We start from the raw sequence: 15,550 nt of genomic DNA, 5'->3' as shown, positions 1-15,550 counted from the left end.
CTTATTCTGATATGTTTTGCGGGTGAACGAAAAATGAGGGGCGGAACAAACGCGGGGTGCCGAGTTTAAGTGGGGACCACTAAAGGTGAGTGACAGACAAGGAAAGAAGAGTGGGTAAAAAGTTGCGTGAGTAAATATGTTCATCTGATATATTTTTCCCACCCTTACCTTTGGAAATATACACGTTTTTTTCCTTGGATTACTTTCAACGGGACCCGGACTCTGCAGGTCTGCATCAAACCTTAAGTACCGGTATAATTTTCCGTTCATTTCGCTGGCTGTGATTTTTGGACTTTGGACCTTAATGAGGGCAGCACGGCGGCGCAGTGTATCACGTTTTTTGCAGATCCTCAATAATATCTGCAATTTATATATGTAAATTTTAATCATGCATTTTAATCACAAATATATTTGTGGTTCCGAACAATACCTGTGTAGAGATTTTTAGACAAATCTCTCCCCATTGGTAATATGTAGACTCCATTTTCAGTTGCAGGAAGTTTTCAGTTACACCACACAAAAGTCTTAATAATTAAACTCTATAATAACGATCATAAAAATACTCTAGGGCAGCACGGCGGCGCAGTGGTTAGCGCTTGTGAGGCACAGTTCATGTCATGGGAACCTGTCGTGGGTTCAAATCCAGCTCCAGACATCCTGTGCGGAGTTTGTATGTTCTCCCCGTGCTTGCGTGGGTTTCCTCCGGGCACTCCGGTTTCCTCCCACATTCCAAAGACATGCATTTCAGGTGAATTGGCCGGTCCAAATTGTCCCTAGGTGTGAATGAGCGAATAAGTTGTCTGTCCCTGTGTGCCCTGCGATTGGCTGGCAACCAGTTCAGGGTGTCCCCTGCCCACTGCCCGATGATTGCTGGAATGGGCTCCAGCCCCCCCGCGACCCTACTGAGGATAAGCGGTACGGCTAATGAGATGAGATGAGATGAGACCTTAATGAAGGACATTTAGTTTCAATCGCGGGACTTGAAGTCGGGTTTGGGTTAATTGTGTGTTTGTGTTACATGTTTAAATGTCGGCGCATGCGGCTTGTATACAGGTGCGGCTTGTGTATGTACAAAATTGGTTTTCCTCTTAAAATGTGGTGGGTGCGGCTTATAATCAGGTGCGCTCTATAGTCCGGAATTTACAGTATATAACAATGCTCAACTGAGTTCAAAGAGCCCTTGCACATTTTTTACATTGCTTCTATCTACTTTTATCTTTTATTGGAACTGTTCGGGCAGAACACATTAGGTTTGGGGGCTGGGGGTAGTGCTGGAGAGTGACGTCATCATATCTGTCAACCTCCACGGCTTCATGCCCTTACAAAATGTTGTATTTTCCCTTACAAAATACAAAATAATCTTACACCATAATTTTTTTGTCAAACGTGTTTATTTATGTAGTTTAACATGGTGTATTCGTACATGTGTTTCTTAATATCATATATATTGTTAATTAACATTTTGTTTTGAGGTGCTGAGTTGCTCGACATGAATGAGGTTTATTATAAAAAAAGTTCAAAAATTAAGTAGTTTGGACGTTCACTGTAGAAGGAAAAAATACATGCAAATATAATTAAGTAGAATAATACATTTTCTTATTCAAATTATGAATTCATTTTCTGCATTAAATTATTGTTGGTAATATACTGAATGAAGGGATAACCGCTAACCTGTCTTTTTTTCATTTTCTCCTTTTATACTAACTTATTTGTACAACAATAAGTATTCGTAATACAATGCATCAAAGCAAGTGAGCTGTTTGAGAGCTTGCTCTCTTTAATGAGTTGAGCCGAAAAAGCTGGTTCTCTAAAAAGAGACGGACTTCCTTTCACTACACAACTACCACACGAAATCCGAGGCGGCAGACGCACAGTAGCATTAAACTGCTCGTTTCGTTTGCAACGGGAAAAAAACCTGATACCGAGATAGAGGCTACTGCGGCAAACTCGTTTGACTTGATTGATTTGCCGTTTCGTCATAGTCGGTGTATACCGGATGGTACCCATAATTGACAAAATTGCGTTTTTCTGTACAGATTTTCTTGTGCGTCGTACACGTCTTAAAATGCATAATAAACGTACTTTGCACGGCAAAAACGTACAGGTTGACAGGTATGCGTCATGCTTGTCCCATCAACTTTTAAAAAAAATGTTTATTTGTCAGTGTAGCATGAGAATGCTTAAGTAAGGAAAAGGCCTGCTTCTCGTGAAGTCCAAACACCAACCCAAACCCCCCAAAAAGATGAAAATCATTTTTTTAGCATGTCTACAAAATGTATGTATTTGCAGGGGCTGACCAAGGCTGCAATTATGACTTCGAACAGGAGATGAAGCAGAGAGTAACAAAGTTTCAAATTCTGTACCGCCATCTCATTTAAACCCATACGAAAGGCAGGTAGCGCTGATCCGTAACTCCGAGGATATTGTAGTCGATCGTGAGAAATGTCGTTTTCCTTTAAAACCCCTGTTTATTTTTTGATGCTCAGTCATTTTAGGCTCTCGCTGATCACATCAAATAATTTGGTGGGTCCATGGATTTGACATTTGAGATCTATGTCATAGATGCCTACGATTTTATTAGTATTATTGCTAGTGCCAAGGATGTTTGCAATCGTAATCCTTTAATGGTTGAAGGAGTCGATTCAGAAAAGGTGATTTTCTTGTTTGTTGCGTTTAAAGGGAGTCATTTTATAAGTCTGTTGTTTTTTTTATTTTTAAAGGGACACCTTAGATTTTCACATATCAAGTAGGAATGTCAAACCAGAACGTAGACAGGACCCACTTGCATTGCATTTCTCACAAGTTTTATTGGAAGAAAGAGAAAGGGTTGCGCCCACGATCCGGTGATTGCTGGATGCGGGAAGCAGGTCGCTCTGATACTCTGATTGTGCTCCGAACGCAGAAGTGGATCTTCCGTGCCGAGCGATGGCGGTGTCGGGGACGGAAAAACGGGTCAGTGGCCGGGACAGGTCAGCAAAAACCTGTTCAGAGTCGGAAGCGAGTTGTAAGCCAGAATAGGAGAGAAGATGTGGTCAGGGACAAAAAGAGGTTGAAAGCCGGGACGGGAGAGTAGACGTGGTCAGGATCAAAAACGGGTTGAAGCCGGTGGACAGATGGGAGCAAAAAATGGGACAAGTGGGACTAGGTTTGCCTAGTGTTAATTGAGGTTCACAGACGGACTGACAAAAAGGGACAGACAGGACTGGGTACAAGTACTGATCGAGAGCCAATCAGAGCCCGAGGCAGTTGGCGCCAAATGAGCGGGCGCAGCTGAGTCACATCAGTAATTATGACAAGGGCCTGTTATGAAAGATATTTTTGTGTAATTTTGGGTGTCAGTTTGCTTGGTGTCCAACACAGGATTCAGTGGGTGGAAATGTAAATAATCACAAGCACGGCATTCAGGAACATTTCAGCAATTTGGGTAATTTTCCTGTTATGAATAGTAGGTTCTAAGGCTTTGATCTTGGTGTTGCATTGAACAGACTAAAGTAACAGTAGAAGCGCGTGTGTGTGTGTGTGTGTGTGTGTGTGTGTGTGTGTGTGTGTGTGTGTGTGTGTGTTAATCATTGGGGTCGTAGGGGAACTATTTCCTGTGGTGTGTCTTGGGCAAGTACAGACTGGTGGTGCCCATCCCGATGACATATTTTTTCCTGAGAGATGGATGTGTGAACTTGTTTATCCACAAATCCCTTTCAAGTTTTCATGATTTTGCCTATGCACTGAAAATGTTGATCTCTCTACTCAACATCCTTGAAGCCGCAGTGTACAGTATAATGTCATCACTAGATGACACTGTGTTGGAAGGTTCTAGTAATGTTCAGTAACACAGTACACAGCGTGGCAACTGGATGGATGCCAGACCAACATGGCGGTGATCTAAGTGCGGGTTCCACTGTGTAAAAGAAATACAAATCTCTTACCTACAATTTTTTTTTTAATAAAAATTAACAGCCGTCATGTATTTTTGCCGAGTACTCATGTATTTATTTCTTATTTTTTACTGCAAAGTTTTTGTACCACTTGGAGGCACAAAATATTACACAATGTCCCTTTAAATACCGGTACATAGATTTTAATTAATTTTTCGATAGATATTACGTTCATTCCTCCTGTTATATGTAGAAATAAATATATAAATAAATAAATCCCCACAAATATATGCCATATGAATAAATGAACACATTAAAAAACGTACGATATATATATATATATATATATATATATATATATATAATGTGTGTGTGTGTGTGTGTTTGGTAATGAATGATGTATTTTTTGATTATTTTGGTAAATTTGATTATTTTGTTGTTTTTTTATTGTTGTGTATTTTTCTGTTTAATTGGTCAAATGTTTCGCCTTTTATTTTTTTCATGCATTTTCTGAGCTAAATTTTTTTGCTTAAATGAGGAGGTGGTTTGGACTGGCTTAACTTTTGAACTATTGGTTGATTGACGAGTGGACCAATCAAGTGAAATGCATTTACCACCAATCAGTGAAAAGCAAGCAAGCTCATTTAAATAACATTTTGTTGTGACAAAAGACAACAAAATTCATGACCAAATAAGCAAAATGCACAAAAAGATACTTGACTGAACACATGACAAATTAGACCACAAAATACACAACATAATGAATAAACAAAACAAATAAATACATTTCAAAATAAATGAAAAAAAATGCATAAATACAACAGTAAATTTCATTTATGTTATACATTTAGATATTACACAATTTATTTATGTTCATTTATTTAATTTCATTTATACGAACAAATTTCAAATTTCGGTTCATTTCTACAAGCAATATGTTTATATTTGAAGGTGTTCATCTATTCATTCCTCCATACTTGTCAATGAGAAAAGCCTTGACTTCATGAACAAATCCAATGTTATGCAAGTTGAAAGCCGGTAATGGAGATTGTTCAGCTGCCTTGCACTGCAACTGAGGCTTTTCGCTTTCGTCCCACTCTAATGTATTCAGCGATAGTGTCATGGTGACTGATAATCATCGAGTGGTGACTGCAGATGGAGACGTTCTGATTGAGGTCGCTCGAACTCTCTCGCATTTATCCTCGTTGAGCGGCAGACATTCATCATATCACTAACGGCCTCCCACCGTGTAATCGAGGAATTAATAATTATTTCATCTGTAGTGACATCGAATGGCAAAATGGAAAGATATTGTTTCTTAACACAAGATCAGCGAATGTAATACTAATCAAAATGCCCACAAATTATTATCGAGAATAATTTAGTGTTTCTTTTTCTTTTAATTAGAGAAGGTAGAGTTGTATTTAAGGTGGAGGACAACGTTTTTTTTCCTTCCTAAACTGTTAATAATTTCCCCAAATAAAAACATCTAATGATATATATACTGTGTATAGTTTTATATACTTGTTAAGTTTGTAGTTTAGCAGACAATCAAAGTAAGGAGAGAAGACATCACTTGATTTTGAACTTGCAAGGATAACAAAAGAAAAGCCAGATCTCATACAAGTAATACCAACCTGTTCTAAAAGCCCTCCCCCGAGCCCCTTTTTTAATGAAATATTTTAGATTACAAAAGCAGATACCCCCTAAAGGATGTGGATTCAAAGAACAGCAGCATTGGCCGAGGGTGACAATTGTGTGAACAGCATAATAGTAACAACAGTGACTAATGTTAGTTGAAGTAACAAACTAGCATCCAATGCAATCTCATTTTTTAGGTGTCCAATATTAAAAAGAAAATAAACTTGTCAACACTACAGTTAGTCGTGATTATTTGAATAGCCTTAGTCATAAGAAATCTCAAAGGGCTGCACAGACCAATGACTAGTACAGAATACAGACTATTATTACACCATCCCCTGATTTAAAACTTACACGAGGGCAAGGAAAAACTGAAAAACTCAGCGTGAGGAGAATAAAAACACCTTGAGAAGGGACCGCACATGAGGTCATCCACATTCTAGGATGACCAGGCTGCAATGGATTTTGCAATAACAAATAATACACAGATACTATCAACATAGAATATAGGTTATTCATAAAATATAGAATGTAAGTGTGTTTAAGGCTAGATTTAAACAGTTCCACTGAGGTTGCAGATCCAATCTCAGAGGGCAGAGCATTCCACAGCACCCGAGCCCGAATGGAGAACGCTCTTGAGCCTGCAGATCTGTTCTTGGCTCTTGGGATCACTGTCATTATAATTGCAAATACTATCACCTAAATGAAGGTGGGCAAGTACTGAAACCTTCTGAACGCCACAGGTAACACTAAAGGTCTCATAATATCTAACACAATGTGTCTTCTCTGAGAGGTACGATCTGAACCGGGGCCTGTTGTTTAGAAGGGTGGTGGCTTCGGGGATCAGGGTTTTCCCTCTTGAATATTATCATCCTGTATCTGCACCCTGATGACAGTGGGATAAAGTATTGGTGTAGTGCAGGGGTCGGGAACCTTTTTGATCCAGAGAGCCATAAAAACATTTAGATTTCCTAGAGCTGATTAGATTTTCTCCGCCCTGCTTTATTCCTGGACCCTGGCTATTTCAGCTGAAAATGAAAATCTCCATTCTGATCCCTGAATATACGACTTAAAATGCATCTCCCTTTACTTAAGTGTGTTGACGCTACTTTTGACTGTCATTTTTGTCCCAAACAATGGTTTCAATATCAGATGCGAGCAAAGTTATTTTGTAAAAGTGTCACAAAATATTGCAAACGAGGATACCAACATATTTGCCTTCGGTGCTGACGGCGCTGGGCAAGGAGGTGGATTGTGCGTGTTCATAGTGGTGTATAGCTAAGTCTAATTCCACTGCTCACCCAATCCAACTACTCTAGGTGCTTTTCTTGAAACTCTGGGTGTTTGAAATTTGTTATGTGGCTTTTCATTGGACAGTATCTCAACAATAACATAGATTGTTTAATGCGCTTTCGTATAGAGGATTGCCTAGCGATTTACAGCCAAAACAGGGTATTTTGGTGTGACACCTTGACTGTATATTGTAGTTAAAATTGTGTCCTATTCATACTGGAGTGAACCCTCTGGTCAGTCAGTATGGTCTCAGCTTCGCATGTGCGACAATCGGCTCCACATGTAGCAACAGATAATGGAATCGAACAAGTTGTCGATTTAATTTCCAAGCCATATGTACTCATAAAAAGAGGGATGAGGGATATCTGGACTAATGTGTTTGCCAGTTGGATTATGGACCTGTGTTTTTGTTTTTAGCCTATCCTGGGAGTATTTAGATCACCTGTTAGGATATATTATATACAGGTATTGTTATATATTTTGAATTTGTATTTCCACAATGACAGGCAAAGCCTCACCTGCTTCTCCGGACTGCATGTCACTGAGTAGAGGTCACTCCATAACTTGTCTGGTCTTTTGTTATATATTATGTTTTAAATCATCATTCTCACCCAGTCTGCCACCATAAGTGCATCCACACTCGTTTCTCCTGCCTGTATTTGCTATCAGCTTGTTTTCCTCTTTGGCCTTTGGACGACGTGAGGGGCATAAATGGAGCCCGGTTGTGAGAACATGAGCGCTCTGCGGAGCTGATAATGTAACATTCACTTTGGGTGAGCTCGGCAGTCTGAAGCCTCACTCATGAATTGTTGATTTCTTTAGGGCCTGAGAGTGGAAGCGCACGGGATAGCGGCTCCTGCCGTCGTTGTCCGTTTCCCGGGCGGAGACGAGCAAGCGGACAAATGACTTTGCAATCGATGAGCTGGCGGAATGGAGGAGGCTTCTTCCATTTTCTTTAATGGCCTCGCTAGACTTTGGAGAGGGTTCCTCTCATCCAACCCGGCTTGGCCTACGCTCGCATCCATAACTGTTCTTTTGCCATGAGAAAGAAATTGGGGCCGAGGGCTCTAGTGTGCCTCGTAGACAGGTCCAAAACTTCCATCTTGGTTTGTTTTACAGTACAGTAATCCCTTGGTTTATTTTGCAGGAGTTGCGTTCCACAAAGGTCCCACGATAGTCAAAACCTGCAAAGTAGAAACATTTATTGATTTATTTATTTGCCGTATTTTCCTTATTATAAGGTGATTGAAATGAAAGAATTGGATGAATTAAAAAAGAAGAGTGCATCATAACAATAGTGCAATGAGAAGTCTAATTTCATTTTGCAGCAAAAAAATCCCCAAAATAAGTCGCAAGGCATATATTTTCAATGTTCTGCAATAACCACTAGCAATAACATTTTCCCAACCGTATCTTTCTTATTCCACTTTCCTTTCAAAAGAAACGGCTCGCCTCTTCTTTACACTTTACACCAACCATATTAAATGGATGCATGAGGTATTAAAAAATAAAAATGTCAAAGTTCTTAGCGCGCTGGAGATACAATATGGAATGTTTACACAAAGTAGGAAGAGGAAGCGGATTTCTTGTCCGAGGTGGATTCTGGGTGACCTCTCACAGCGCCACACGCTGGTAGCAGTGGAAAGAAGCATTACAGTACTGTCCTCTACTCGGAAAAAAGGTGCACACAATACAAAATCCAACTTACAGCAATGTCCGGATATTTTTCAACATCTACCGTTTTTCGTAAGTCGAATGGTCGTAAGTAGGGGAGCGTCTGTATTTTCACAGATTTGTGCGCTCGTTTAGGGTGGTGGTGGCCCTGGGAAAAAGCTGTCTGAGCCTGTTTGTCCTTGTTTTAAAGGAAGCTATAGCACCTACCAGAGAGCAACAGGTCAAAAAAGTGGTTGCTGATGTTAGTAGAGTTATTTACAGTGCATCCGGAAAGTATTCACAGCACTTCACTTTTTCCACATTTTGTTATGTTACAGCCTCATTCCAAATTGTATTAATTTAATCTCTTATCTCAAAATTCTACACAAAATACTCCATTATGACAATATGAAAAAGTTTGGTTTTTTTTTTACTTTTTTTGAATTTATTAAAAATAAAAAACTAAGAAATCACATTTACATAAGTATTCACAGCCTTTGTTTAATACTTTGTTGATCCACCTTTGGCAGCAAATACAGCCTGAAGTATTTTTGAATATGATCCCACAAGTTCAGCACACCTATCTTTAGGCAGTTTTGACCATTTTTCTTTGCAATAAGTCTCAAGCTCAATCAGGTTGGATTGGAGACGTTTGCGCGCAGCCATTTTCAGATCTCTCCAGAGATGTTCGATCGGATTCAAGTCTGGACTCTGGCTGGGCCACTCCAGGACATTCACGGAGTGGTTCTGAAGCCAATCTTTTGAGATCTTGGCTGTGTGCTTTGGGTCGTTGTCCTGCTGAAAAATGAACCTTCGCCCCAGCCTGAGGTCAAGAGCGCTCTGGAGCAGGTTTTCATCCAGGAGATCTCTATATATTGCTGTATTCATTTTTCCTTCTATCCTGACTAGTCTGCCAGTTCGTACTGCTGAAAAACATCCCCACATTATGATACTGCCACCACCATGCTTCACTGTAGGGATGGTATTGGCCTGGTGATGAGCGGTGCCTGGTTTCCTCCAAACATGGCGCCTGGCATTCACACCAAAGAGTTCAATATATGTCTCATCAGACCAGAGAATTTTGTTTCTCATGGTCTGAGAGTCATTCAGGTGCTTTTTGGCAAATTCCAGACGGGCTTCCATGTTCCTTTTACTAAGGAGTGGCTTTCGTCTGGCCACTCTACCATACAGGCCTGATTGGTGGATTGCTGCAGGGATGGTTGTCCTTCTGGAAGGCTCTCCTCTCTCCACAGAGGAACGCTGGAGCTCTGACAGAGTGACCATCGGGTTCTTGGTCACCTCCCTGACTAAGGCCCTTCTTCCCCGATTGCTCAGTTTAGAAGGCCGGCCAGCTCTAGGAAGAGTCCTGGTGGTTCTAAATATCTTCCATTTACGAATAATGGAGGCCACTGTGCTCATTGGGACCTTCAAAGCAGCAGAATTTTTTCTGTATCCTTCCCCAGAGTTGTGCCTCAAGACAATCCTGTCTCGCAGGTCTACAGACAGTTCTTTTGACTTCATGCTTGGTGTTTGTGCTCTGACATGCACACTCAACTGTGGGACCTTATATAGACAGGTGTGTGCCTTTCCAAATCATGTTCAATCAACTGAATTTTCTGCAGATGGACTCCAATTAAGCTGTAGAAAGATCTCAAGGATGATCAGTGGAAAAAAGATGCACCTGAGCTCAATTTTGAGCTTCATGGCAAAGGCTGTGAATACTTATGTAAATGAGATTTCTTAGTTTTCTATTTTTAATAAATTCAAAAAAAGTTAAAAAAAAACTTTTTCACATTGTCATAATGGAGTATTTTGTTTAGAATTTTGAGATAAGAGATTAAATTAATACAATTTGGAATGAGGCTGTAACATAACAAAATGTGGAAAAAGTGAAGCGCTGTGAATACTTTCCGGATGCACTGTATATTGTTGATGGCTCTGCTGCAGTATCTCAAGCCAGAAATGTTCTTTGGACTGGGCAGAGAGCAGCCGATGATCTAATGGGCTGTGTTTATTCCTTACCGTGTTTTTCCTATCTGCTGCCCTGCTCCCGGCATTGTCGTTATGTAATACGGGAAAGTATATTAAATAAACTATTTTGTTTGATTAATTTGTTACTTGCTGATTTTATAAAGGTGACAGATCATTTTTGTTCATTTTAGGTATTTTGTTTTTAGAAAACCAACACAAATATACAGTTAAGCTTAAAAAAATGGGTTAAAAATATAGTAATATTGAAAGTTACATCAGAACTATTAATAAAAGTGAATAACCTGTATTAATTGAGCCACAATGATCACAAATGATAAGACAGACGTTGTGCTGTACAGATAGGCAACATGATAATTTAAAATATTGTGTTTTATTTAGCGGCTCTTAGTGGTAAAAAAAAAAAAAACACTAGAAGGTAAAGATTTTTTTTTTTTTTAACATAAGGCTCACCTACAGGCAGCTGACATGATTGGCCGTCATCTTGCTGCTACGGTGTCCCATGAACTGGGCAAATCAAATAAGTAAAATGGTGTGTTTTGGTCACTTTGAATGTCCATAGTTTGCAATCTTCCTTGTGTTTTGTAGCGTTCATATGCAGTTGCACTACACAGCACTGCAACATCCAGTGGTCAAATATTTCAGTGTCCCTTTAAGGTTTAACAACATAAAATTGGCGCAGGAAGTACATTTTGGACGGATAATTTGCCTCCAGATTTATTGAAAGAGTGTTCCTTGGCTCTAAACGGTTGAGAAACACCTGCTGAAATTATACTTGAGTCTTGCTTAAATCTTATTGCTGTGTTTCTTTGAACAGTGCAGACATTTTTGTATAAGTGTTATAATCCGGCTATAAATGAGGAGCGTGTGGTCACCGATTATAGCCCAGCTGTAAAAAGCGAGCCTACTTAAAGAGAAAAACGGGATAGCTGAAAAATACATAAAATAGGAAATAAAACGGATCCAGATTTACAAAAACAACTAACTTTTTGTATCCATCTATCGACCGACCAAATGCCCTACTAAATCTAAATCTAAACTACTTTATTGGTGTGTGTGTTTTTTTGTGTTCGTATTTGACTTATAGGCCACGAAACAGCTTCAATGACTTTCGTGAAAATGTACAAACTTGCACCGTCGCCCTTTCCAAGTGTCTTCAGGTAGGTTTTGGTTCAAGGCACACCAGTAAATACCAACAAAATTGTGTTATAGTGCTTCCTAGTGGCTCTATGGCACTTTTTCAAAAAACCACGGCCCCAACAACCTTGCCCAAGTAAAATGCCCTGCAACGCCAGGCAATGCTGGCCAATAATGCCTGACCTCTTTAAAGTCAAAATACAAGATAGAATCCCTGAAAAAAATGCATATTGACCAATTACGTCAACCTTCGAAGAAAACGGGAGCCAAATTCTGATTGGTGGAGAGCCAGCTTCCTTCGTTCCCTAGTACAAGTAGAAGCCAACCATGAGAATAACAAAGAATGAGTGACCTGCGTGTGGTTACACTCGATGCCTTTCAAATTGTCTCCTTTCGCCACTGTACTGGGAGTCACGTCAGTCTTTTGAGCTCAGCGGTGTCTGGTTCAAGAGGAGGGCGGACCCAAGGCCCGATTCAAAGCCGCGTCTTGTCTGTCCAATCTGGATCCAGAGGCAGCAGGAGATTGTATTGGCGCAAACGTAACATAAACTCCCCCCATTGTTGCCACGTTCTATTTTTTGAGACTGTGCCACAATTGCAAACAGTTGTGACTTTTGTGATCCACGAGCAAACAATGCATCGGAAACTCTGCCAGGGGTAACTGAAGGAGGAGGTATGGCCTTCTATCAATAGGATACAATGTCTGCACAGGGAAAGTACAGGCAACAGCAGGGGTGGGCAACTATTAGGTCATTTATTAAGAAATATACATGCAGACATTTACATGTTATAATTCTTTATATTTGTTTTTAAATAAATACTGAAGGATTTTATACATTTGACTATAAAGGATTTTATACGATTGAATACCAATTACACTTAATGCAAAATATATTCACTGACTGGGCTTTAGTATAAGGTCAGGGCAATACATTTCATCAAATTGGTTTGGAAGCGTTCACAATTAAAGTAAATCAATATTTTAGGTCCTTGTTTTAAGGATTACATTTGATGTTCAATTTATAGTATTAATGTAATTGTTTTTTAATTATTTTTTATGCATTTTTGTAATCTGATTTTTGTAGTTTTTTTGTAGTAGTTCTGCAATTGTATTTTTGTCTATAGTGTTTTTGTAGTATTTCTGTAGTCTTCAGCACTATTTCTGCAGCAGTTTTTTGTATATTTGTATTATTTTTCTAGTATATCTGCTATACTATTTCTTTAGTATGGTTTTCTAATTATAGTATTACTGTAATGGTATTTTTGTAGTATTTCTTCAGATTTTTTTGTTGTTTTTTCATATTAGTATTTTTTAGTATTTCTTTGGTATTTTTTGTAATATTACTGTCGTAGTATTTTGTAGAATTTGTATAGGTTTTTTTTAATTAATTTATTTTTTTAAATGAACGCAAAATTATATCATAGGGTCCCTGTTTTAATCACTACATTTGATTTTGTTTTGTTGTATACACACAGAGGGACAACGGTGACAAAGTTGGCACCAAAGAAAGAAAACGTTTTTTTTAAAGGTAGTACTGAATTTATCCTTCAAGTATGTATGCAGGCTGGAGGATTAAGCCTGCAGGTCACATGTGGCCTGGGGGCTGTAGTTTGCCCACCCCTAGACCCAGAGGAAGGTCTACAGACTTCATAGCAACCTTTCAGCAGCCTTTAGTTTTAAATAGACATTGTGGTATACTTTACAACAAGATTATTAGAGTATTTTTCTCATCTCATCTCATCTCATCTCATCAGCCGTACCGCTTATCCTCATTAGGGTTGGGGGGGGGGGGGGGGGGGGGTGCTGGAGCCCATCCCAGCCATCTCCGGGCAGTGGGCAGGGGACACCCTGAACTGGTTGCCAGCCAATCGCAGGGCACACAGGGACAGACAACTCATTCGCTCATTCACACCTAGGGACAATTTGGACCGGCCAATTCACCTGAAATGCATGTTTTTGGAACGTGGGAGGAAACCGGAGTGCCCGGAGGAAACCCACGCAAGCACGGGGAGAACATACAAACTCCGCACAGGATGTCTGGAGCTGGATTTGAACCCACGACAGGTTCCCATGACATGAACTGTGCCTCACAAGCGCTAACCACTGCGCCGCCGTGCTGCCCTAGAGTATTTTTATGATCGTTATTATAGAGTTTAATTATTAAGACTTTTGTGTGGTGTAACTGAAAACTTCCTGCAACTGAAAATGGAGTCTACATATTACCAATGGGGAGAGATTTGTCTAAAAATCTCTACACAGGTATTGTTCGGAACCACAAATATATTTGTGATTAAAATGCATGATTAAAATTTACATATATAAATTGCAGATATTATTGAGGATCTGCAAAAAACGTGATTCACACCGGGTTTCTTTTTTTATGGTACTGGAGAGATGTCCTTAAAAGTGCTTTGGCCATGAAAAATGTGCTCAAACCCTGCACTTGGAAGTGCTAAATAATACACATTGCCCTAGGGATGTCAAATTCAGTCTTGGGGCCAGATCTAGGCTTAATGATCTGAGGCCGGCCGGATCAGAAAAAGAATGTCAACTCAAAATGTTTTGATTTATTTTTCAATATTATTGATTATCATTTGGCCTACATGAGTAACTTAACCTACATATTATAATCGCGGAAGACAAGGGATCTTTTCTAAACACAACACATGTATTCACAAACAATGGGAGGTAGGTGGCTGGGGGATCATGTTTGGCATTGAATTTGTTAACTGGTTTATTTTAACAACTGAGTGAGTGGAGTTTTACACCTGAACCAACTCACCACCCTATACAAGCTCAACACTCCCCTCTAGCGGTCGGAGAGAGCATTTGATTTTTGCATTACAAAGAAAAAAATATATAACTTTTGACAGAGATGACTCAAAGACTATCTAATCATTTATTCCTTAATCCGAAAAGACAAAATTCCATACTATAAACTAATCATACTTTTCGGAGCACCGCATCAGTTTTTAGCCTGTGTTTATAATAATGACGCACCGCTTTGGGCTTAGCAATTAGGCGACGGGCTTTATGTACGCTTCGGTCTTGCAGTAACTGTGACGATCCGGCAAAATGTCTACTTATGTTATCTGCTGCTATCATTAACTTTGACGAATGTACCGGACCGATACCAATGCCGATACCATAAAGGAAATGTATTTCCCCAATGTTGTGCTACTGTGATTGCTCCTCGCACAGCCGCATAACTTGAATAAATAATCATTCATATCAGAAAATTCAGATAATATTGCTCTTGTACGTTTTGTGTTGTAGCTGTTCACATCTGTCATTCTATCGTAATCGACCGAATCGGTTAAGAGGGATTATGGCCTACTTTATGAAACGGGCTTCTTATCCCCCTCACACTGGCCTCAAGCATCATTTCCAACCTTTATCCCGTTTCCATTAGCATCATATTTGCATTAGTATTAGTTATACGTGGATGCTGCTTGTATGTAGGCGGTATATAGACCATAGATGACTTGTATTGCAAGTAAACCAAAGCCTCAAATGAGAAGTCTAAAACTTTCTTTGCACCATGTATATACACACATATATCGTGTTCAAGCTGACCCCCTAAACTTACTTTAAAATATCCACATCTGAAAAAAAAGATCTTTCCAAAATATTCATTAAACTACCGTAAATTCCGGACTATAAGCCGCTACTTTTTTCCCAAACCTTCAACCCTGCGGCTTATTCAGTGATGCGGCCAATTTATGTAATTTTTCTAATAGCCGCCAGCGGCGCTCGAGTACAAAAGGTAAGATTTAGACCGGTGAAGTATTAGCTTGTGCACAAATTAAATTAGCGTCGACATATCCTCATCATGCAAATTGCAAAAAGAAAGGCACATGACGTAGCTTTCAAGCTAAAAGCAAACGAGCAGTCCGATAAAGAAGGAAACAAAGCTACTGCACGTAAACTTCCCTTTGCGAGCGTGATGCTAGCGTGTTTTAGA

The 15,550-nt window shown here is 39.5% G+C and overlaps 1 protein-coding gene across 1 annotated transcript in view; it reads left to right on the top strand.

The window, feature by feature from the left end:
• Positions 1–15,550, top strand: part of LOC148375023 (serine/threonine-protein kinase N2-like) — a 56,418-nt gene that overhangs the window by 945 nt on the left and 39,923 nt on the right. The window lies entirely within an intron of this gene.

This window comes from Urocampus carinirostris, chromosome 1, assembly GCF_059441175.1.
Source record: "Urocampus carinirostris isolate Australia breed hairy pipefish chromosome 1, RoL_Ucar_1.0, whole genome shotgun sequence".
Classification (NCBI taxonomy): Eukaryota; Metazoa; Chordata; class Actinopteri; order Syngnathiformes; family Syngnathidae; genus Urocampus; species Urocampus carinirostris.
This window is presented reverse-complemented; position numbering and strand designations above follow the sequence as displayed.